Below are 24,171 nucleotides of genomic sequence, written 5' to 3'. Positions count from 1 at the left end.
CCCAAGGCAATTAAGTGACTTGTACAAGATTACCCAGATAAATATCAGAGACAATCCAGGACTTCTGAATCCAGACCAATCCTTGAACCTCTGAAGAAATAAGAAGTTATTCATGGGTTAAGGACATATCTTGATATTTTCAGAGCAATTATAATTAGAAAGTATACAGGTTCAGCTAGGTGGCACAATGGATAGAGCACTGGGCCTGGAGTCAATAAGACTCATCTTCCCAAATTCAAATCTGGTCTCAGACACTTCCTAGCTGTGTGACCCTGGCCAAGTCACTCAACCTTGTTTGCCTCGGTTTCTTTATAAAATGAACTAGAGAAGGAAATGGCAAAGCATTCCAGTATCTTTGCCAAGAAAATCCCAAATGGGAACCGGAAGAGTTGGATATAACTGAGAAGACTGAACCTTCTATGTATAAAGCAAACTGTGCTAAGAGCTAGGGGATAAAACCATAAAAGATTATAGAATCTTAGAACTGGCAAGCACTCTAGATACACCTAGTCCAAGTGAAAGATCAATCTCTTCTACAATAACAGTAACAACTAGTCATTCAACTTTTGCTTGAAGAACCTCAGTGGTGAGTAGCTCATTACTTTTAGAGATATTGATTCCATTTTTGTATAGCTCTGTTGTAAATTATATGTTGAAAATCTACCTCCCTATAAATTCTACACATTGCCTCTAATGATGTCTTCTGGGGGCTAAGCAGAGCAAAGTTAATTCTTTACCACCTGACAGACCTTCAACATTTTATAGACATACATTTTCTTCCTGAGTTTTCTTATCTCCAGGCTTTCTACTATTCCTTATCTCTTCAACTTATCACAATTTCACATTGTACTGGTTAATGGCTTGACATTCTCCAGCTTGTCTATCTCCTTCCTAAATGTTATACCCAGAGATTAACACCAAATTCTTAACCAATAGAAGCTCCTAGTGATCGTTGTTTTCCTTTCTAAATACTCGTAGACCATCCCTTTAATGATCTGTTCCAATAATAAACAAAAAAAAAATGAAGTAAATAAATATTTTTTGCCAGGAATTACCAGCATACAGTTTGAAAAGCCTACTTGCTTTCCCTTTTTGAATTGTGAGATGTTAGTTTGCCTCAAATTTTGCAATATTTTTCCATTTTCTGATTCCTCAAAGTAGTAGATTAACAATGACAAACACATTGCTTTAGTACCCCAGAATGTAATTCATTCAGGCCAGGTTTGAACTTGTTAAGGGCAGCTATAGAATCTCTTACCATCTCCAAATATCTTGACTTCCAATTCTTTATCAATTTTTTTTCTTTTTTGCATCATTCTTAGTTGTCTGAAGAATGCTAGTAGTAGAGGGAATGAAAATCAAATAAGTAGAGTAGTTGTGGCTTTTTTGTTAAGGTACTTTCACTAATCATTCTTCCAAGCAGGAAGGAAGGAAACAAAGGCTTACTATGTGCCAGGGGCTGTGCTAAGCACTTTACAAATATTATCTCATTTGATTCTTGCAGCCACCTTGGGAAGTAGGTGCTATTATTATCCTTATTCTGTAGTTAAAGAAACTGAGGCAGACAGAATTAAGTGTCTTGTTCAGAGTTTTTAAAAAAATCACAGCAGATTTTTTGAACACAGTTATTAGACTAGCATGTCAGGAAGTGTCAGAGAAATAGTATGCCTAAATTTTGGAAGTATATTTGGCAAAATCTGATATTGTCTTAGATTATTAAGAAAATTGTGAATAATTGTACAATTGGGTTACAAACTGATTAATTGAAATAGTGATTAAAGGGTAACTTTCCAGCTTACATGGAAATTATTAATGAAGTATCTGAGGCTCTTCTTAGTGACTGTCCCACTTTAGCTTTTTTTAGCAATGATTATGACAGCACACTCAACATTTTTAGTGACATGAAGCTAAAAGGGACAAGTGAAATACTGAATGACTAAATAAAAATTCATAAAAAATCTTAACAAGTAGATGGAAGGATGGACTGAATTAAATTCAACAAGTGTCATTCAGCATCGACTGTTTCTATACCTGAATAAGGCATCTAGGGATAAATGTGAAATTCATTTCAGACTCAGTCTCTTAAGTGAGATTCAGAGTCATGTAAAAGAGTTAAGTCCACTGATCTAAAGAGAAAAACAAAGAGGATAGAAGATGCTCACTTTTTATCATTAAGCTGGTCTAATAGCTTATATTTAACAGCTATAGTTGGATAGACATCACAGAGGGACAAAAAAAAACCCATCTCTAATGTTATGTACTCTAAAATAGAAAGGAAAAACTTAGGGGTGGAAGTGGAAGGTGAGTCACTTATTTTCTTCTCTTTGCTTTTTTTCACAGATAGCGGAGGGAAAGACATCTTTGATCCTATGAACTCCTCAAGAACCCTGGGTACTGGCACAGCTAGGTGGCTCTGTGGATTGAATGTCAAGCCTAGAGACTGGAGGTCCTGGGTTCAAATATTACTGCAGACATGTCTTAGCTGTGTGACCCTGGGCTAGTCACTTAACTCCCATTGCCGAGTCCTTACTGCTCTTCTGTCTTAGAACCGATACACAGTATTGATTCTAAGATGGAAGATAAAGGTTTAAAAAAAATCCTTGGGTGTTACCATATACATTTTCCTCCTTAGCTACTTAGGAAAATTCTATCCCTTTTCTTCTCTCACCCTCTTTCCCCCACTGCCCAAAGACTGAAAACCTCTTCTGTAGAGCATCCCATCTTAGTTCCACTCATCTCAAAACCTCTAATAGTGACAAAATATATCCTTCAGTAAATCCCTTAGATCTGTAAGGCTTATAAGTGTGGCTCATTTATTTCTCCTCCCATGAATATAGCAATTTATCTCAAAATTACTCATTTAGAGAATAAATTATCCCTAAATGTTGGAAGTATTGTATATAGAATATAAATAATTTTCTACTTTATTTTCTGTGAAGTCTCAAAATATCCCTGACTTATTTGGAAAAAGGAATAAGACCTAAACACCAATAAAATGACCAAATTTGACAATATGTGCAATAGTCTACTCTCACATTCCCCTAAATCTCTGCCAAGAACTGGTAGACAGATGTCCTTAGACTAAAATTATTAATTTTAAAAGGTATGTACAATAGAGGGTTGATTTTAATGACAGGTTAAATGGGGGGAAATACATGTAATATAGACCTCTAAGAAAAAAAAATATATAGAGAGAAAATGAATAGGAGGGGTGAGGGTTAGGGGGAGTTAGAAGGAGGGGGAAGAGATGACAGACAGAGACAGAGAGATTTCTGGGGAGACAAAATACCAGCAAGCAAGATAGTCCCTGCCCTAAAGGAACTTACATTTTAATGGGGGAAGGTGACACTTAAAGGGAAACTAGAAAAATGGTAGTGGAGTTTAGGGGTAACTACATGGTAGCAGTATGTGGAGATAGCAGGGAAGTGGGATGCAAGTCTGGTTCCAGGCAAGATAAAAGAGTTTACCTATCAGAAGCTTGCAACACAGAGGCAAAGTGGTGGGGGAGGATGAGATTAATGGTTGGAATGTAGGCAGCATGATAAGGAAATGATTAGGAAGAAGTGTCTGGAGCTCTGTTTTATTTGGGCATCTCTGCCATTTAAGGAGTCCTCTAGCTTTTTCAAAATGAAATAATCAGCCCCCTTCATACCTCTATGCTATTTAAAAATGCTCATCTCTTCTAGTCAGGCTTATTCGGGCAGTTAGCATGGGCCAACAGACAGAATGCGAGACCTGAAGTTGGGAAAACTCATCTTCTTGACTTCAAAGATAGTCTCAGATACTAGCTGTATGACTGGGCAAGTAACTTAACCTTGCTGGCCTCAGTTTCCTCATTTGCAAAATGAGATGGAGAAGAAATGGCAAACCTGTCCAGTATCTTTGCTAACAAAACCCCAAATGAGATCACAATGAATTGAGCATGACTGAACAACAGGCTGGCTCAGTGTCAGGATGCTTCAGTGTCATTTAAAGCTTTCCTTTCACCTGAGTCTTATCTTTCACCCAGAGTCTCTTCTAGTAGCTGTAGGAACTCTCTATTCTCCTTACTTCCCCAAACCTCCAATGTTCACTTTTCTCTGAATTAGAGTGACTACTTCCATGTGTCTTCTCTTTTCCCCAGACTCTGGGTTCAATGCCTCCCACTGACTTCATATCTCCCACTGAGACTTGGGCTTCTGAAAGATTCTCTTCATTCTTCTTCCCTTTGATCTTCCTACTCCTTCTCTGGGCATGCAAATGAACCCACTACTACAGGAAAGCCCTGGAAACTAGATGGGGAGGCAGGGCAAAGCTGGTCCCAGTATGGGCTGGGGCTCCTCCTCAGTGAGAGAGGTGGTGGCGAATATTTGTGATTTCCTTCTGTGGGCATGTTTATATATGTGTGTGTGTTCCGGGTGGTGGTCATAGGGAGCTGTACGTGTGCATATGTGTACATAGAGGTGGATATATGGGTAAATAACGAAATATATTTCAGCATGGGGGCATATATAGCTGCGAATGGAGATCAGTATGTTGAAATGAGTTGTGGGGGTATAAATAGTTACGGCTCTATATCATGGTGTGACTAGAGGTGGGGAGTTGTGAATTGAAGTAAGTTCCAGGATGAACGTTACTATGTGAGTCTGGGAAAGTTTGTGGTTGTGTATATATGTCGCTCTGTGTGTAGGCTGGTGTGTGGGTCACTTCCTGGACGAGCAGGTGCTAAGAGCCAGGCCTCCTCCCCCCTCCCCTGCTGTAGTCCAAATCCCAACAAATACCAACTGGGAGATTCCACACATCCCGACTTGACTGCTCTCATTCTTATCCCTTTTTAGAGTAGGGTTAAGTTGCCGAGACTGGTCTCTGGAATGAGCTCAGAGACACAAGGGAAGTAGGGATGACTGCAGCTGGCAGCCTCTTTGACAAGTTTGCAATCAAACTGAAGGGGCAAGTAAGAAGAGTGTGAGGGCTTCGACATCTGGCTTACTGGGATATGGTCTATGGAAGAGGGAGGAGGGGCAAGGACTGGACCTGGGTGTTTGTAATAGGATAGGGGGCCTTTCCCCATTACTTCTTAGGCTGTGATATGGACAGCTGGTGGGGTGGGGGTAGGGGTGGCCAGGGAGGAGGAGTAGAGCCTGTTCTCCAATCCTTGAATTTTGTTGCATTCATATAGGACTGAAATGGTTTCCTAGGGGGCTGTCTGTCCTAGAGAGGGCTGTGGGAACCACCCTGCAGGTCCCAGGGTCAGGTGGTGAACATAAAAGGCTCCAACATCTAGAGAGAGAACAAGGAGGACTAGACTTGGATTTAGAAGACCTGGTTTGAGTCCACAGAAAACAAGGGGCTGGATTAAACTATTTCTCAGGTCATTTCCATGACTCAAATCATGGAATTCTGACATATACAAAAAGCAGTGGCTAGGGGGAGGGGGAGGAGGGATGGTGATCACTCACCATAAGCATCTCCTAGGATTTAGGACCAGAAGGAACCTTAAACATCTTTTAGGATGACCCTCTGTTTGTACAGATGAGGAACTTCAGACTAAGGAAGTAAAATGACTTGATCAAAGCAGATCGGAATGACAACTAAAATTTGAATCCAGATCCTCTGACTTCAAATCCAGCATTCCCATCTGCTATTCCAGAGAGATCTTCAAACTCGGCGATAGGGTGCCACAGGAAATAACTCCTGAGTTAGAAAACTTGAATTTAAATTTAATTTATGTTACTGAACTATCTTTGAGCAAATCACTTCCTCTCTCAGGGTCAAAGTTTTATTTTTCTGTAAAATGAAGTGGTCATAATAGTCCAGAGGTGGTTTTTTTTCTTTTCTTTTTTTAAACCTTTACCTTCTGTCTTAGAATTGATACTAAGTATCAGTTCCAAGACAGAAGAGTGATAAGGGCTAGGCAATTTGGGTTAAGTGACTTGCCCAGGGTAACACAGCTAGGAAGTCTGAGGCTAGATTTTAACCCAGATCCCCCAGACTCTATGCCCAGCACTTTATCCGCTAAGCCACCTGGCTGCCCCCAGGTCAGGGGTTTTCAGTTTTCTTTTGTAGCATAGAGCCCTTTGGAAGTTTGGCAACATCTATGGATCCTTTTTCAGAATAAAGTTTTTAAATTCATAAAATGGGACAGTTTACAAAGAAACCCAGTATGTTGAAACTTAGTTCAAAATATTTTTTAAAAAATCAAGTTCGTAGGGGCAATTAGGTGATACAGTGGATAGAGAGTCAGGCCTGGAGATGAGAGATCCTGGGTTCAAATGTGGTCTCAGATACATTCTAGCTGTGTGAATAGGCAAGTCATTTAATCCCAATTGCCTAGCCTTTATTGCTCTTCTGCCTTGGAATTGAAACGTAGTATCAAATCTAAGACAGAAAGTAAGGATTAAAAACAATGAAAAAATAGCACTTGTTGATATTCTTGTTGACTTACTTGACTTTTGTCTTCCCCCTTCCAAACTTCCCTATTACCATCCAGGGCATCACCATCCTCATAGTCACTTCCTGGGCTTGCAGCTTTGGCATCATCTTCAATTCCTCTCTCCTGCCCATCCTTTATGTTGTCAAATCAAACCTTCATGATAGTTCTAGAATATGCTCCCTTCTTTCTACATGCATAGTCACTACTCTGGTACTGGCTCTCATCACCTCATACCTGGACTACCAGCCTTCTGGTTGGTGTTCTGTCTCAAGTCTCTTTTCCCACACATAGTATATAATATAATAATACGATGTCTGTGTATCTGATCTGTCAGTCTGGCGGCTCGGCCCTCCTGTAATCCCAGATCCATTTTTCTCATCCTGGTTTAATGACCCACAAATAATTTGGCATCATCTTCTGACAACATAGCAGCCAAAGAGATTTTCCTAAGCATGGATCTGATCACATCTAACCTCTTACTCAGATAACTCAAGTGGCTCCTATTAACTACAGGTAATAATATTAAATTATTAAATTTAAATAAAATAATTACATTTATAAATATAAAATATTAACTTAAATATGTTGTTATAAAAAGAAATATAGTAAAATATAAATATATAATACATGGATAAAATATAAAATTTTCTCTTTGGAAATTAGAGTCATTCATAAACTGGTTCTTTCTTATTACTCCATTCTTTTCACACTTAATTTCCTCTCTGATCCAGTGATGTTGGCCTTATTGTGTTCCTTGAACACAACACTTTATCTCCTGGCCATAGTCTTTTTATTGGCTGATTCCCATACCTAGAAGGATCTTTCTCCTCACCTCTGCCTTTTGATTTCTCTGGCTTCCTTCAAAACAGTTTTGATCCCATTTCATAGGAGGCAGCTCCCCATTTCCTCCCTGTTCCTCAAATGCTAGTGCCCCCCCTTCTTAGATTATCTTCCATATACTCTATATCTTATATAAAGAATTAGACAGAGTCAGGAAGAACTGAGTTCATTTCCTGTTTCAGACACTCATTAGCTATGCAACTCTGGGCAAATCACTTAACCTCTCAGCCTTAGTTTTCTCCTATGTAAAATGTGCCAGGTCTGGAGCCAGGAAAACTCACCTTCCTGAGTTCAAATCTGTCCTTGGACCGATACTTCTTAGCTGTGTGACCCTGGGCAAGTCATTTAACCCTGTTGGCCTCAGTTTCGTAAAATGAGCTGGAGAAGGAAATGGCAAACCACTCTAGTATCTTTGTCAAGAAAACCCCAAATGGAGTCAGGAAAAGTTGGACATGACTTGAAAACAAAAAAAAATGTGATGACAATGTGAGGATCAAATCAACACCAGAAAATCACTTTTCAAACCTTAAAAGGCTACATAAATGCTAATTGTTATGAATTGTTTACATTTTATCTCCCTCAGACTGTGCACTTCTTGAGGGCAGGGACACTGCTTTCCTAGTGCTTAGGATAGTGCCTGGGACAAAGTAAGTATTTCCTCAATGTTGCCCACCTGATGGCTTTGGAGTTTGCCTTATTTAAAGAAAACTTGAAACTTAAACATTTGGATTTGTCAAATTGATAAGTTAGGAGAATAATATTCGCTTTGCAAGAAAAACTCCACGGGATTTCTTTTGATTAGCAGTCTCTCCTGGAGCCATTTAAAATACAGTGCTATTGCCCTAAATTCCAATTTGTAGGCAGCTTTTAAGGAAAATGCCTAGAATACAAAGTGAGAAGTAACACGCACACAGCAATCCAATTGATACCTCTAAATTGGTATCTAATATTGCAATCACTCAGATCTAAGGAGAAAACTTAGAACCCATCTGATGGAAGACTGGCTTGGGTTCTAAGAAAGCTCTCCACTCCCTGCCCTGAGAGTCTTTGCTGGTTTGTGGTCTCCTGCCTAAGGAATGAACCACATCTTGTCATATCCCAGCTAGAGTGCTTCTACAAACTGAGGAATCAGTGGGTGGGGTAGCTGGAATCTGAGAGAATCATTTGAGAAATTGATTGTGTCGGCCATAGGAAAGAGGGAGCCTGAGCAAGATAGGTCTCCAGGAGAGAGCACTGCCAAATAGATTTAATCCATACTGAGCAAATGCTTTCAAATAATACCTATGAATCCCTGAATATCTTTTAAAGCAGGGATTCTTAATCTGTGTTCATTGGATGTCTTAGATTTTAGGGGGTCTTTGAACTTAAAAAAACCTGATAATTGTATTTTTTTAAACCTTTACTTTCTATACAGGGGAGTTGAGTATCGACTCCAAGATAGAAGGGCAAGGGCTAGGTAACAGTTCAATTGACCTGCCCAGGGCCACACATCTAGGAGTATCTAAAACTGTATTTGAACCCAGGCCCTACTGACTCCAGGTCTGGTGCATTATCCACTGTGATATGCAGCTACCCCTTGATAATTGTGTATAAATATAATTTGCTTCCCTTAAAGTCCTATGTATTGTGCCTTATTCACTTAAAAACATGGTTCTGATTAGGGGCCCATCCACAGATTTCACTGGACCACCAAAAGAGTCTATGACTCAAAAAAAGCACCTCTGATTTTTACCAAAATGTTTTTTCCTTCAGGAAGCCTTCCCTGATTAGCTCCTCCTCCTCCTCCCATTGATAGCCACTTTCCCCACAGACCTCTCAGTGCATTTTGCTATGTGCACTCTCTAATGTACTTATCAAGTCATCTTTTTTTTTATTATTATTATGGCTAGCTTACTGCTGTCTCAGTTATCTCTTCAAATTTAAGTTCCATGAGGCCAGAGATTAGTCCTTTTCTAAACCATGTGTGCTCCTCGGAGACCTAACATAATGCTCTCTGCAAAACGCAGGCACATAATTATATATTGGGTTGTATTGGAGGAGGAATGTCAGAGAGGATCAGAACAGCAGCATAAATATAAAACTATGTCAAGTCAGGGTCAACAAAGCACAGGAGATACACTAGAGCCAGAGGGGGCACTCTATAGTGGCCACATTGAAATGGAGACCTGCCCAAGAATTGCCGGTAGTCATCTATCAAGCCCAACTCACCCACAAGGGGCTGAGAACTTAGGCTGATGCTTACGGGGTCATAATTGGGGAAAGGTGCAGTTGGGGGCAATCAGAAATGGGGCAATTTTCCCACCTAAGGCAAAAATACAAAAAGAATCTGAAAAATGACTGACCTTCATGGAACCCCTCAAAATAAGATTAAAAGTATAGCCCCTGGAGTTCATCCAGTTGTATGCTCCCCACTCCTGCCTTTGAATATGACTTGGATTACACAAATTAGGAATTGTTGGGCAACTAGGGAGAGCAGGGAAGAGAGTGTGGACTTAGAGGCATGAAGATCTGAGTTTGAATCTCCAGACATCTACAAGCTCTATGACTTGGGCAAATCACTTAACCTTCGACTAGTCTCGGTTTCCTCACCTGTACAATGGGAATAACATCAATACCTAACTCCCAGCATTGTTATGAGGATAAAATGAGAACATATTTGTAAAGTGGTTGGCAAACCTTGAAGCACTAAATGCTAGCTATTATTATTGATTTTCTAAATTTTTCATTGCTGTCTTTTTTGTCAGTTATTTCCAATTACAACCCCCCTTCTTTTACCCAGTGAGCCTTCTCTGATGAGAAAAACAACAAAACAGACCAGTCAACACTGTCTGATGTCATATGCAACATCCAATACCCATAACTATAAGACAAGGAGGTCTTTTTTCTTATCTCTTCTCAGAGTCAAATATGGTCCTTGTAATAATAGAGCATTTAGTTTCATTTATTATTTTTTAAATTTACTTTGTAGACATTGTTGATATTGCTTTCTTGATTCTACTTACTCCTTTCTGCTTTGAATCTTGAATGGTTTCCAATGTTGAATTCCTCTAATTTGACATTTCATATGTTCCAACAACATAACCCCTGACATTCATGTACCAAAAAATGTATTTCTATAATTTATAGCTGCCCATCTTAAATACTTTCTTTCTTAGAATTGATACTAAGTTATAGAAGAGTGGTAAGGGCTGGGCAACTGGGGTTAAATGACTTGCCCAGGGTCACACAACTAGGAAGTATCTGAGGCTAGATTGGAACCCAGGTCCTCCCAACTCTAGACCTATTGCTCTATCTAGTGTGCTACCTAACTGTCCCAAGATGCCCATTTTCTTTCTTGTTCTTTGCTAGCACAAAAAGTTCTTCTGTGAATATTTAAGTATATATTGGACCTTTACGTTCTGACCTTCATAGAGTATATACCTAGCAGTGGGATCTCTGGGTCAAAGGACTTGGATATTTCACATAAATTGAAATTGTTTTCAGAATGACTGCACTGATGTGAAGCTCCACTAATATTACATTAGTGTGCTTGGCTTCCTACAAACTGGGCATGGTAAAGATGGCCTGAACTCCAAGGAATGAATAGCATGGCTTCCTGTCTTCCCTGAGCCTCAGACAGTCATGGAGGCAAATTGGGCTGGGAGAATGGAGCTGGCTTATGGCCAAGTCTGTGGAATTTACAGTCATCCTGGGGCCAGTAAATGCTCGGAGCAGCTTTTTTATTTTGGGGATATGATAAACTGGGTCATCTGTATCTGACTTTTCAACTTCTACCACAGACACACAGACATGGATCTAGACATACACACAAACTCAAACCTAATGATACAAGCAGATAAACATGTGAGGATATTGACAGTTACCTGGTGGCGTGTCAAACTTCTGTCCCATGGTCTATTTTCAATAATTCAGTCAATATTTTTAGGTGTTCTCACATCTCTTGAACTTCTCCCTTTCTCTCTACTCATGTGATCAACCTGGTTCAGGTCTTTAACCTCGGTTATTGCAGTAGCTTTCCCAATGAGCTTTCCTGCCTCAAGTCTCTCCCTGCTCCAGTCCATTCTCCACACAGCTCCAAAGTGAAGATCTGACAGAACCACTTGCTATTTCCATGCTCAATGGGATCCATTGGTTCCTAGTGGGCCAAATACAAACTTCTCTATTTGACATTCAAAACACTTGACATTCTGGCTATAGTATACATTTCCAGGCTTACTATATGGTATTTTCCCCAAAGCAATCTACAGTTCAGTCAAACTAGACTGCTTAGTGTTTCTCACTCATGATATTCCATTTCTCTCCAGGGATGCACTCCCTCCTCTTAGAATCCCTTTGTCATTCACTTGTTTCAGTCAGATCTGGCTCTTCATGACCCCATTTCAGGTTTTCTTGACAAAGATACTGGAGCAGTTTGCCATTTCCTTCTCTAGCTTATATCTCTTTTTTACAGATGAGGAACTGAGGCAAACAAGGTTAGGTGACTTTTCAAGGATCATACAGGTAGCAAGTGTCTGAGGCCAGATTTGAACTCAGGAAGATGAATCTTCCTGCTTCCAAGCCAAGTATTCCATCCTCTATGCCATTTAACTCAATTCAAATATCGTCTCCTTTTTGAGGCTTTTTTTTCTGATTTCCCTAAGGGTTAGTACCTTCTTGTATATGAAATTAACTTATATTTGTTTCCCATATACTCTCTCTATATTTGTTTTGTGTACCCACTGTCTCTCCTAATAGAATATAAATTCCTTAAGGGCAAGGGCTGTGTTCTTTTTATGTTCATATTCCCAGCACCTAGCACAGTGTCTGGTATATGGTAGGCACTTAGTACATGTTTGCTGTTTGATCAATTGACTTCTAAGTGCTGTGCTACTGTAGGTACAGAGGAGACAATAACAACAACAACAAAAAATAAAAGAAATGTCAATGTCTTCAAATAACTTCCATGGCTAATCCTACTCTGAATATCTCTGAAGACTGTTGTGAATGTGATCCAAGGTCTTCACTGAGTCTAGGCTCTTATCTTGGAATCTGTATTAAAGAATAGAACTGGGTGCTACCCTATGGGACATCACATTCTAATAATAGGGAAAAAGGACCTAACCGAACAGAAATAATTTGGGCTCAAGTGCAGGGAGGGGCAGAAGATTCATCATTCTACTAAAACCAGAGATATGGGGTTGCGAAGCATTTTCATATCAGTTGTCTCAGCTGAGTTTTGCAACAATCTGGTCTATGACAGGGCTTTTCATCTTTGGATCCTCCACCCCTAGCTCAGTTCCTGGCTCTCAATCAATAAGAATTTATGAAGTCCCTAATAGGCCAGGCTGAGAATACAACACAAAAAAGAAAAAAGAGAAAGAGAAAGAAACAATCCTTGTCCACAAAGAACTTTCTTTTGGGAGAATCAATCCATCAACAAACATTTATTAAACTCTTAAACTTTGTGTTAGGCACTCTGCTAAGCACTGAGATACAAGATATCCCCAGTAACAAAGTTATTTGGGATAATCTACTTGGAATACCAAGTTATCCATGAGATACAAAGGAAGAGGAAAAACAATGGATACAAATACAAAAATGAAGACAATCCTGACCCTCAAGGAGCTTATATTGTAATGGAGAAGACAACATTTGTGAATTGAACATAAAAAATACATACAGAATTTATTGAAGGCAACTTTAGTGGGTATGGTGGGGCTGAGGCGAGACTAGGAAATCTTTTCCTTAAGGAGGTAGTACTTAAATGAAATCCAATAGGAAATCAGGGATTATTAAAATTAGAGGTTGGGAGGGAGAACATTCCAGGTATGGGAAACAGCCTGTGCAGAGCTATAGAGATGGGAGATATAGTATTGTGTGTGAGGAATAGGGAGAAAGCCAGTACAGCTGGATTGTAGGTAAAGTGAATGGAGAGGAGTTATTCTACTCCTTGGAAGACTGGGAAGATAAGAGACCAAGTTTTGAGGAGTTTTAAATGCCAGGTAAGGAATTTAAAATTGGATCTTTGAGGTAATAGGGAGTCATTGGAGCTTATTACGTAGGAGTGTGTGTGTGAATGACATGGTTAAATTTGTACTAAGGGAAAATCACTCTGCAGCTGAGTAGAGGAAGGACTGGAATGGGAAAACTCTTGAGGAAGGGAGGTTATTGCAATAGCCTAGGTGAGTGTTGGTGAGGCCCTGAACTAGACATGTGGCTATATAAAAGGAGGGAAGTAGAAATATGTGAGAGATGTTGTTGTTTCCAGTCATGTTTGACTCTTTGTGACTCCATTTGGGGTTTTCTTGGCAAAGATACTGGTGTGGTCTGCCATTTCCTTCTCCAGCTCATTTTATAGGTAAGGAAATTGAGGCAAATAGAGTTCATTGATTTACCCAGAGTCACAAAACTTGAAAGTGTCTGAGGCCAGATTCCAACTCAGAAAGATGAGTCTTCCTGAATCCAGGCTTGGTACTCTATCCACAGTATCACCTAGCTACCCTGGGAGATGTTATAGAGAAATAAATTTCAAGATTTGGCAATGGAATGGATATATTAGGTAAAACATATATTCAGGATTCAAAGATGTCACCAATGACATGAATTCAATTGGAAGGATGATTGTATCCTGAACAATAAATAGAGAAATTCAAAAGTGGTGAGGTTTTTTTTTTGGGGGGGGGAGAAGACAAGTTCTGTTTTAGATATGTTGAATTTGAATTGCTTATAAGGATATCAAGTGAAATATCCAGCAGGCAAGTGATAATAAAAAGAATGGAACACAAGAGGAAGATCAGAGCTAGATAAATAGATCTGGGAAATATTTGCCTAGTGAAGATAATTGAATGAATGAAAATTGATAAGATTACCAAGTGAGATATTATAGAGGGAGGAAAGAAAAGGGTCTAGGATAGAGCCTAGAGGGATATCTATAATTAATAGGTATGACATGGATCAAAACCCATCAAAATGTACTGAGAGAGCCATCAGATTAAAGGAGAACCGAGAGAGAAGAAAACTCATAAAGAAGAGAGCATGAGAGAGGAGAAGGTGAACTGTAATGTCAAATGCTTCAGGGAGGTTTAAAAATGAGGAGTACTGGAAACCGTCTGGTCATGATGTTTTGATGTCACTTGTGAACACCAAGACGTCACAAAGTGGCTCTTTGGCAGGATGGACTTGCCCACTCAGCCCCTTTTGTATGACTTCTCTCATCAACATCCCTTACTAATGGAATTGACATGATTGTTATCCTCCCCCTAGTCTCAGAAAAAGTAATACAAGAGCAAAATACTTGCACACTATTTCCCCAAAATATCACCAAAAGATTAGACTCACAAAACCAAACCCAAAAGACTATTACGGGTTAACTTTTGCTTAGGTACATAATTTCTAGCAAAAGCTGTACCCACAAGCCAAACCCAGAATATTCCCTACTCCCCCTGTACAAAAACTCATTCTCCTAAAGCCAGTACATAAATCATTTATAAGGAAAGACTTGTATAGGTACACCAAGCTCTATCATGCCTCAGTGACTTGATTTTACCAACCAAAACTCCCCTTGAGAAACTCCCTAATAAACCCTGAAAAATTATCAGCTTAATATTAAATCTGAATTGTGTTCTCAGTACCTCTCTGATCTCTCAACCTCATTGCTATGATTGTTGAATTATCTCTAGAATTTCTGATTGACTATCTATTTTTATTAAAGGTAATAAGTGATTTTCCTTGATTGTCTGTAAGCTCAAAGCTCCTCAAAGGTTAATGAGGAAATGAAATCACCTGTGATGAAATCATTTGTGTAGAACCTTTGTGTTTCCTGTCAGAATCAATAGTTACCATACAAATGTATAGAATGATCTCAGAATGTTAATCAAATAATTTGTTAAGAGTTAATGTATCACTTATCCAATTATGTTTACTTGAACATGTATGTTGAATAATGCAACTGTGTGCCAAGAAAATGAGTATAAAAATAAAGGCTAAACCTGAGCATGGTGAAGCAGCCACTTCATGCAGAGTATGCCTCAGGCAGAAACATATACAAAGAGCTGCCTTTCATCTCTCATTTCACCTATCTGTTCCACCTACCGAGGACCCCTGGAGCCACATGTGAGGCTGGACCTCAGCCAGTGGCATTGTCTGGCACCCTAACAGGAACTCTCCTGGCTAGGTAAGCCCTCCCCCTGAAACTCTCCAAACTTGGGTGGATAGGACCTCACCCAGAAGTGATATGTGGCCCCCCTGTCAGTAGCATAGGGTTGGGGTGAGTAATTCAGAACTTATAAGTTGAAAAGAACCACCATGGGGCATAGTGAATCAAAGGAAAGAAAGCTATTCAGTGGAATAATTAAGCATACTTTACAAAAAAGAGGAGTCAAAGTCAGTAAGACCCAGCTGGCCAAATTCTTAGATTTTATTCAAATTTGCTGTCTGTGGTTCCCTGATGTAGGGACAATAGAGGAGAAAAGATTAGCCTTGACTTAAAGTCAAGATAGGTGACTTAAAATCTTATAACAACCCCAATTGGGGCTTTTCTGTTCAGGTTAGGCAACCACCGACAACCCCTCCACCTGAGGGAGGGAGGAGTAAATGGTTGGGAATGAAGGGTCCCCTTCCTCCCCCACCTTCATGACCCCAAGATCCTCAACTTTAGCAGAGAAGAGTCCATCTTTCAATCCCTTGTCACCTGCCTTTTCAAATGTTTTTACACTTAAGGTTCATGGAGCCAGAAACTTTTCTTCACTTCTCACAGTTTTTAAAGAGACAGTACCTTGGAAACAGCAAGATAGATTTTTCATTCTTGTTTTTTTCTTCCTCAAGATCTTGCATAAACACCTTAATTTTAAAAAGCATGCTTCCCTTAGTCCGTGTTTAATGTTTATTTTGTGTGTCTCTATGTGTGTATATGTTACAAGTCTTGTCTATGTGTTTTCCTAATTGGCCACTTAGAAAAAACACTTCTAAGTCCTCTACCAAAAAGAGGTAATTTATTTTGGCCTTTAAACTTGATAGATTGTTCCATAAATCTTCTCTCTCTTTATTTTGGAAAGGACCTATCCAGGTAAAGAGGAGAGAGATTGATTTGAAAGGAAAATTTTATCCCATAAATTGACTATTCTCTTAGATTTAATATTAAAGATCTATATATGTAACTTTGGAAAATTGCTAATTAGTCTGAAAATATACTATGATAGCACAATTTTATGGTGATAATCGTGTATCAATTAAAGGTGAAATGTTAGCTAAATTTGATTCTGTACAATACCTCTACTAGAGAATTGTTTATTATCACTAAGAAGTTTCAGAACTGTTTGAATATAATTAATAACCAGCTTGACACCAAGAAGGAATTTTTCCTTTTCAAAAGGCAAAGAACCATACTGGATGCTTAGTAAAACACAAGATATTTATGTGTAAAATTCAGTCGGGCAGCAGGTATTGTGGAGAACTTTTTTTAAGATTTGAATTTTGGATTTTAAAATGAGATGTCCTTCAACAATAGCACCAAGTGATTACATGTTAGCATTGGGATTTTAGAAGTTCAGAACTGGTAATTAATAGATGTGAATTTGCGTGGGTATTAAGAATTTGGTGTATGGCTAAGATTGGAAGTTTTAAACAATGTTATACTTGACTGGGAAAATATGTGCTATGAATAAGAAGCGATTTTTATCTATTCAGATATAATTTCTTATAATGCCATGATGGATGTACACAAAATACGTCTGATTTTGTGCTGTGAAGAAAATTCAGTTTTATGCAAATTGTGTATAATGCAATTGGCAAGGGAAAGTTGACCAATCCAGAAACCAAATAAGATTCATTATTAGGTTATTAAATACAGGTAAAAAATAGTCACCTTTCCCCTACTTATAGCAAGAGCAAGGAGGAAAAGCCAGATGAGGTGAGAAATGTTTAATCAGTTATGTAAAAATGTCTTAAGGCATAAAAAGCAAAACTGAAGGTTTTGAAAGGAAAACTGGACCCTTAAGGAAACATTGTTAAAGGACTTTAATCAAAGTCATTTTGGAAGTTATTAAGTTTTTAATTAATATCCATTGGGAGTGATCAAGGTTTTAAAACCATGTAACTTAAGAGTTAAAAAGGATTGGAAAGAAAGGAAAAAATTTTCCAGGCTCGAAGGGCAGTCAAGCATTGGGGAAAAAAAAAACAAACCTCTGGAAACTTTCCAAAAGTAATTTAACCCCTTCCTTAGGCACAGGAAGGAAAACAAAAGTGCTTGCAATTATTTTACATTTATATTAAGGGACTAATACAATAAAACATTTTAAACAGGTAAAAGTTTTCCATTACCTTATCTAAACTTTAGAGATATAATATGGAAGACCTGAGATGTTAGTTGATAGCTGGAATAAATCTTGATCTGGTAATAAGATATGTTACAACTAAGGTTAAGTAGTAACAGGATTTTAAGAGTTTATTTGAGTGTATCCAAAAACTATAATTCCTATATGTTATACATATAATATATATATATATATACATATATATATATTAGGTAAAAATACGAGCTTTTCTAAAAGACAGAAAAAAGGGTTTTTAGTTGAAACTGCACAATTTGACTATGTGATACAACTGCAAAAGTCCAAACTACAAATTCAGAATTCTAAAGAAGCTCAGGTTAGAAAACATGCCTTCCCATTAATCACAACAAGTGATATGTTAGAGTTAGTTAAACTAAAATAATAATGCAATGATTTATGAATAGTTGGATTAATTAATTGTTTAAGATGCTAATGTGAACATGTTAGAATTGAAAGACTTGTGGTTCAAGTGGTTAGGAAAATTTTTGAGAAAATATCGACTTTTTTTAAATACATCAACATGTCAGTTTTTTCTGTAAATGCTTCTGTGTGAACCATAATGCATTTATGATATAAATTTAGGATTACATTTTGAAAAGGTTAAGCATATTAACCCTTCAAAGGAAATTGTTTAGAATTGCTAGGATACACACTTGATGACTCAATCCCTCGCTCCTTTCTCCCCACAGCTAGAGTTAAGTAATCCTACACTAGCTGGCAACCAGAAACAGTTTTTGATTACAAATAATTTCATTGGCTATTGGAAAAGGGATTCCATTATCTACCTTTATGAATGGGAATCCACATATAATTTTGAAAACAACAATCCTATGATTTAAAAACACTACTATTAAAGATGTTATTTTTTCTCAATAAACCTCTCTCATCATACCCCTCTCTTTTTCCTACTGCAATAAAGAGGATTCTTAGAGAGCACTAAAAAGCTCTGTCATAAGTAGGATCTTTAAGGAGACTAAGATAGGATAGGATAGTTTTTCACCACTATAGTGACATGTACATAAATAAAGCTTCTGTACAGCAAAGTTAGTGAGAACCTTCCACTTATTTGAGGTAAGTATTTTAGCAATTGCTAGATTATGTGAACAAGCAAGCAACCTGTTTCCAAATTACGATAATGATTGAAATTGGAGTATTATTGATTATGGTTGGAATTTTTTTGTCCTTTAAGAAGAAAATAACCACATCTATTATACTTTGCTTTTATTGATTCTGTTGCTTAGTCTATGACTGTATATTTCTAAACAAAATCTTTCCCCTGCATTTCTAAGATTCTGATTAGCTTACAATTAAATGTCACAAGTATAATTTAGCTATTTACAAGGGAGATATAATCTAAATTTTTAAATTAAAGGTTAGGACCTTGGGAATTACTATATCTTCTGAAGTAGAGGAATTTATTTTACGATATGTTTATTTTACCAAAAATTTTTAAGGAAAGGACATATTCAGAGCAACCTGGACCACATAGATCAAAGAGTCCAGACAAACAAGATCCATGAAGATGAAAATAAAAGAAGATTCAGCTAAAGTTTCATCAATGTTATTAATTGCTATTTAGAATAGATGTTAAATCTTGCCCATCTATTTACCCACACTATCTAGTCCACCTCCTATTGCCATTAACCCCAAAGGCCTTCTTCCTACCTATCTATGGCAGATGGACATCACTCATTATCCTTTATTTATCTATTCCTCCTTCATTCACATATCCGTGAATACCTTTTCTAATCTAATTTTTGTTTCTATTCATACTACTGAAGCAGTATACACTCTGCATTCCAGTTTATGGGTATTTCCCAAACCCTCAAAACAGATAATGGCCCAGCATATATGTCCAAAGCTCTTGCTAATTTCAAATTAATCTTAAAAAAAGGAATCCCATATACTCCTCAGACAAAAGGTCATTTGGAAAGATATCATTATTAATCATTGGTAGACGAGGATCTGTTTATGTTTTCCCCCAGGTATTCCCATACACATTTGGATTCCAGAAAGATTCACCTGTCCTTGCTATGACTCTCACCCCAACAATAAGCTTGGGTGAATGCAGATACAGAGACTGTGCTAAAACGAGATGCTCTACCAACTTGGGGACAAATTAAGACACTTGCAGCCCAAGCACAAACAAGAATTTACACCTCCTGATTGTACTGCTGCCTCATTTCTTGTCATGTTAGCTCTTTCATCTGTACCCTCTGGCATTTCTGTCATTGAAAACCCTTCATCTCCCATTACTCACTTTTCTTTATGGAAATTCATTGCTTCTCTATGCCCTGCTATATTGCGGTGCCCTAGTGGCAAGAAAGATTCCAGACCTATCTAAGCTTGTATCAGAGAACCTTTTGCATTAATTATACAACCACCTAAAGGTTCTTCCTCTTTACAACATGTTTCCCCCATGGCTTATATAATTTCTTGCTCAGGATACATTTTAACAAATTGTCTTAACCTCTCCATTCCTGCTACCATTTGTTGTTAAACAGCTACCTTTTATTATGCTTCCTGTTAACATGACTACTGACTGGTATGATGACCCAGGCATTTATGTCCTACAATTAATCTCCAATAGTTTAAACCATCCGAAATGCTTCACTGCATCCCTCATCCTGGGTATCACTGCTCTCATATCCATCATAGCATCCTTAACAGCCTCAACCACCACTCTTGTTCAAACAGTCCACACTGCACAACATGAAGACAATCTTTCAAAAAATGTTTTCCTTGCTCTTCTAACACAAGAACATATAGACAAAGGATTAGAAGCCCATATAAATGTTCTTGAAGAAGCTATTCTTTACATTGGAAATCAGCTACAAAATATAAAAGTGAGGTTCAAATCAAAATGTCATGCTGACTTTAAATGGATTTGTGTTTCTCCTCTTCCCTATAATAAATCAGATGTTCCATGGGCGAACAAACAACAACACATTTTTGGCATTTGGAATCATTCAGAATTTTCTGTTTATCTCAAAACATTACATAAACAAATCATGGATATCAGTCACTCTGGCACTTCCCTCTATTTGGCCTCATCCATTGCTAATTCCTTTTATGACAGCATCTCCTCCTTTATCTCCAATAATGATTTGATTCATACCCTTATTGCTTGTGGCTTTGTTCTTGTCTTATTTTTTTCTGAGACTAGGGAGAGGATAACAATCATGTCAATTCCATTAGTAATGGATGTTGATGAGAGAAGCCATATAAAGGGGACTGAGTGGGCAAGTCCATCCTGCCAAAGAGCCACTTTGTGACCTCTTGGCGTCCATGAGTGACCTTGTCAAAACATCGTGGCCTGAGGGCTCCTAGCAGTCAGGCTATTAGATTTGGAAAGTGAGAGTACTACTAACTGCAATTTCAGTTAGACTGATGAGTGTTTAGAAGAAGAGGAGAGGAAGAGAAGGCAGTGATGTGCATGGCTTTCCCTAAGGAGTTTAGCTGAGAAGAGAGATATATTGTGATAGCTGACAAGAGTGGTAGGATCAAGTAATTTTTTAAAAAGAATGAGAGAGACATGATCATGTTTGTAAGCAGTAGGAAAAGAGAGAGAGAGAGAAATGGAAGATTATGGAGAAAATGAGAATGCTGGTTGTGGCAATTTATTAGAGAAGTTGGGAGGGGATGGGACAAAGGTTTCATGTCAAGGAGAAGGGTCACTACCTCATCATCAGAGACCAGAGTGAAAGAAGATATGGAGAGAAAGATATCATAAAGATATGAGATGAGGAAGAGAGAAAGGGAAGTCTTGGTTAATGGCTTCAATTGTTGTAATTGTTCTCCTCATTCTACTTCTTCTCCTTTTTTTCCTCTTCTTCTCTATAAGGCCAAGTTTACAGCAGATATGATGAGGGGAGAATGTGTCATGACAGGATTGAGGAGAGAGGGAAAGAATCCTGGAAAATTAGCTAGCATAAATTTGTAGTGGATCTAGTCAGCATGTTTTCTTGATTATCTCCAGTTTGCCAATAATAAAGGAAGCAGATGGTAGGAATAATCTAAGGCTGGGTTTTGGCAAGGCTTGGTTGGCAATAGGACAAGGGATCTAGTGATTCAAAGGTAGAAGACAATATTAAGCTATTCAACAAGAGACTAAATATTAGAGGGCAGCTAGGTAGATAGAGCTCCAAGGTTGGAGATAGGAGGTCCTGGGTTTAAATCCAGACTCAGACACTTCCTAGCTGTGTGACCCTAGGCAAGTGATCTAAACAATTGTCTACCCCTTACTATTCTTTTGCCTTGGAACCAATATTTAGTATCGATTCTAGGACAGAAGGTAAGGCTTAAAAAAATAAGATGTCAAGGTTAGGAAAGGAAGGGAGTATTACCAGAGCAAGTGTATTGCCCTGGAATAGTTCTGAGAGATGGAGGGACTGGAGGACACAATGAGTTTGAAGAGTGAATTTAGGAGTGAGACAGAGATGAAAATATAAAATATGGTGAGATAAAGACAACCCAGAGCTCTTGAATATGGAAAAAGAGAACTTGAGAATAATGGCAACATCAAGAATATGATCATCCCTGTATATAGTTGAGATGGGATGGAAGAGTAGGTTATAGTAATTGAATTAAGGAACTGAGAAGTTGGGGTTTTGAAGTTTAGGTATGTTGAAATCACCTATAATGGAAGAATTGAAGAGAGAAAAAGACTATGAGCTGGGCACTGAACTCATGAGAAAGGAGGGAAAATGCCATTGGGGTTTGGTAGATAAAAGGTACTAAAGTCTAGATTGGGTGATAAATTTGGATTGAATGAACCTCAAAGTAGAAAAGGTTGCTGAGTGATGGTGGATAGAGGGAGAATCTGGCAGAGTTGGCAGTGGGCAACAGGGAGTAATCTGACTTCATCACCATGACCAATGAGTCAGAGGTGTGATGAACAAAATCACAATTAGTACTTAGGAAGGGTTATTAAGAGAAAGTCAGATGATCAAGGAAGTGAAAAGGAAGTAGTTGACAATAAAATCAAATTTGTTCATTATGAAGTAAGTATTCCAGTGGGCACAATGGAAGGAGTGGGCAGATTTTTAGCGAGATATTGGAATAAGATGGGGTTGAGGGGAATGAGAATGAAGAACAAACAGCGAAGGTCAGGAGGAGGGGATTTGTTTTTTATCAAAGCAATTGAGTATCCCAGGGATAAGGGATATAGGGGTGGGTGGGATTATGCTGATCAGGCTGAGTAATAGTACACATTATTGAATTTACACTGCAGATGAAGTCAGGTATTTAAAGGGTTCAAGTTTAATTATCTGAATTGGTATAGTTCTCAATTTTCCAACCTGCCATACTGCTATTGAATTGGAGCAAACCCTGTGGGGTTGTGGCCCTAGCAGAGCTGTACCCTCAGGATAGCTGGAAAGCCTGGCTAAAAGGGGAGCAATGGTTTATACCAGTTTAGAATAATACCTTTATTTCAGAGATGAAGAAACTGAGGATGAGAGACATGAAGCATCCTCCTTGACCTCTCTGAAGTACTGGACATTGTTGAGCACCATCTCCTTCATGGCACTCTTATTTCCCTTCCTCTTAAAAAAAACCAAACCTCTCAATATAGACAGTTTTCACTTCATCTAAGTGGACTGTTCTATAGATTTCTACAAAATTGATATTTAGTTCTCTAGGGCTGTGGGAGGGAGGGAGGAAGGGAGATAGAAATTGCCCATGGAGGGAGGGAGGCTAGCACATGGACACATGACGGCTAGGGCCAGAGAATCAAGAGTAGGAGAAAGAACAAGGAAGAACATGGCTAGGGCCAGCCAGTCATGCTGGAGGCTGGATGAAACTGAGAAGAAGAACACATGGGTTAGGGGATGGTTATGGAGGGAATGTAGGGGTTTTACATGATCACAGCTAGGAGAGGACCTGCCCACACATTGACAGAAGACCCTCACCAGGTGCTCAAGCAGGAAGACTGACAGAGGCCAGACACATGGGAGTAGGTCAAAGGTCTTCTCTCTGGGAACACAAGGTCTCAAGCTAAGCTCCCATCTGGTGGTAGAAGCTAGCTCTTCCTTGATTCCATTCTTCTTCTTTCACTTGGGGGGATTTATTTTAGTTTTTTTTTCTTTTGCTAGAAGGAGGGAGGCCAGAGTAGCTGAGACATAGCACAGTACTTCTGGTAAAATTAGCAAAGGTGTTTTTTTGGAATGTGAATTTCTTTCCATACATTGACTACGTAATGGGAATTTACAAAATCAAGAACTATCTGTACTCTGTTTGAACTTGTCTCCTCCTCTTACTCTTCTGTCTCTTAATCTTCTTCCTGATTCCTTAAGGTAGGAGATCGCCAAGGTTCACTAACCTTTTCTCTCCCTTCACTCTCTTTTGACAATATATTATTCTCTTCTAGTACTTCAACTATCACCTCTACATAGGTGACTCCCACATGTGTACCACTTGCTGTTACCTTTCCCCTGAGATCCAGCCCTATGCCTTTAGCTGCCCACAGTGCATCTCCACTTGGATGTTCCATTGCCTCCTTAAATTGAAATGTACCAAACTGAGCTTATTATCTTCTACTCCAAACATCTTTATTTCTGAATAGTCTACAGCTACTCAATTTTGGATTTCATTTTTTAAAAGAGGAGTTGG

The 24,171-nt window shown here is 38.5% G+C and overlaps 1 long non-coding RNA gene across 1 annotated transcript; it reads left to right on the top strand.

Annotated features, from left to right (window-relative positions):
- Positions 1 to 1,519: 1,519 nt before the first annotated feature.
- LOC130457823 (uncharacterized) lies at positions 1,520 to 19,730 on the top strand. Its single transcript, XR_008917098.1, has 2 exons — positions 1,520 to 2,301; positions 19,545 to 19,730. It is a non-coding gene; the product is annotated as an uncharacterized LOC130457823 (long non-coding RNA).
- The last annotated feature ends 4,441 nt before the right edge of the window (positions 19,731 to 24,171 follow it).

This window comes from Monodelphis domestica, chromosome 1 (assembly GCF_027887165.1).
Source record: "Monodelphis domestica isolate mMonDom1 chromosome 1, mMonDom1.pri, whole genome shotgun sequence".
Taxonomy (NCBI): Eukaryota; Metazoa; Chordata; class Mammalia; order Didelphimorphia; family Didelphidae; genus Monodelphis; species Monodelphis domestica.
The sequence above is the reverse complement of the archived record's forward strand: the minus strand, read 5'-3'. Positions and strand labels throughout refer to the sequence as shown.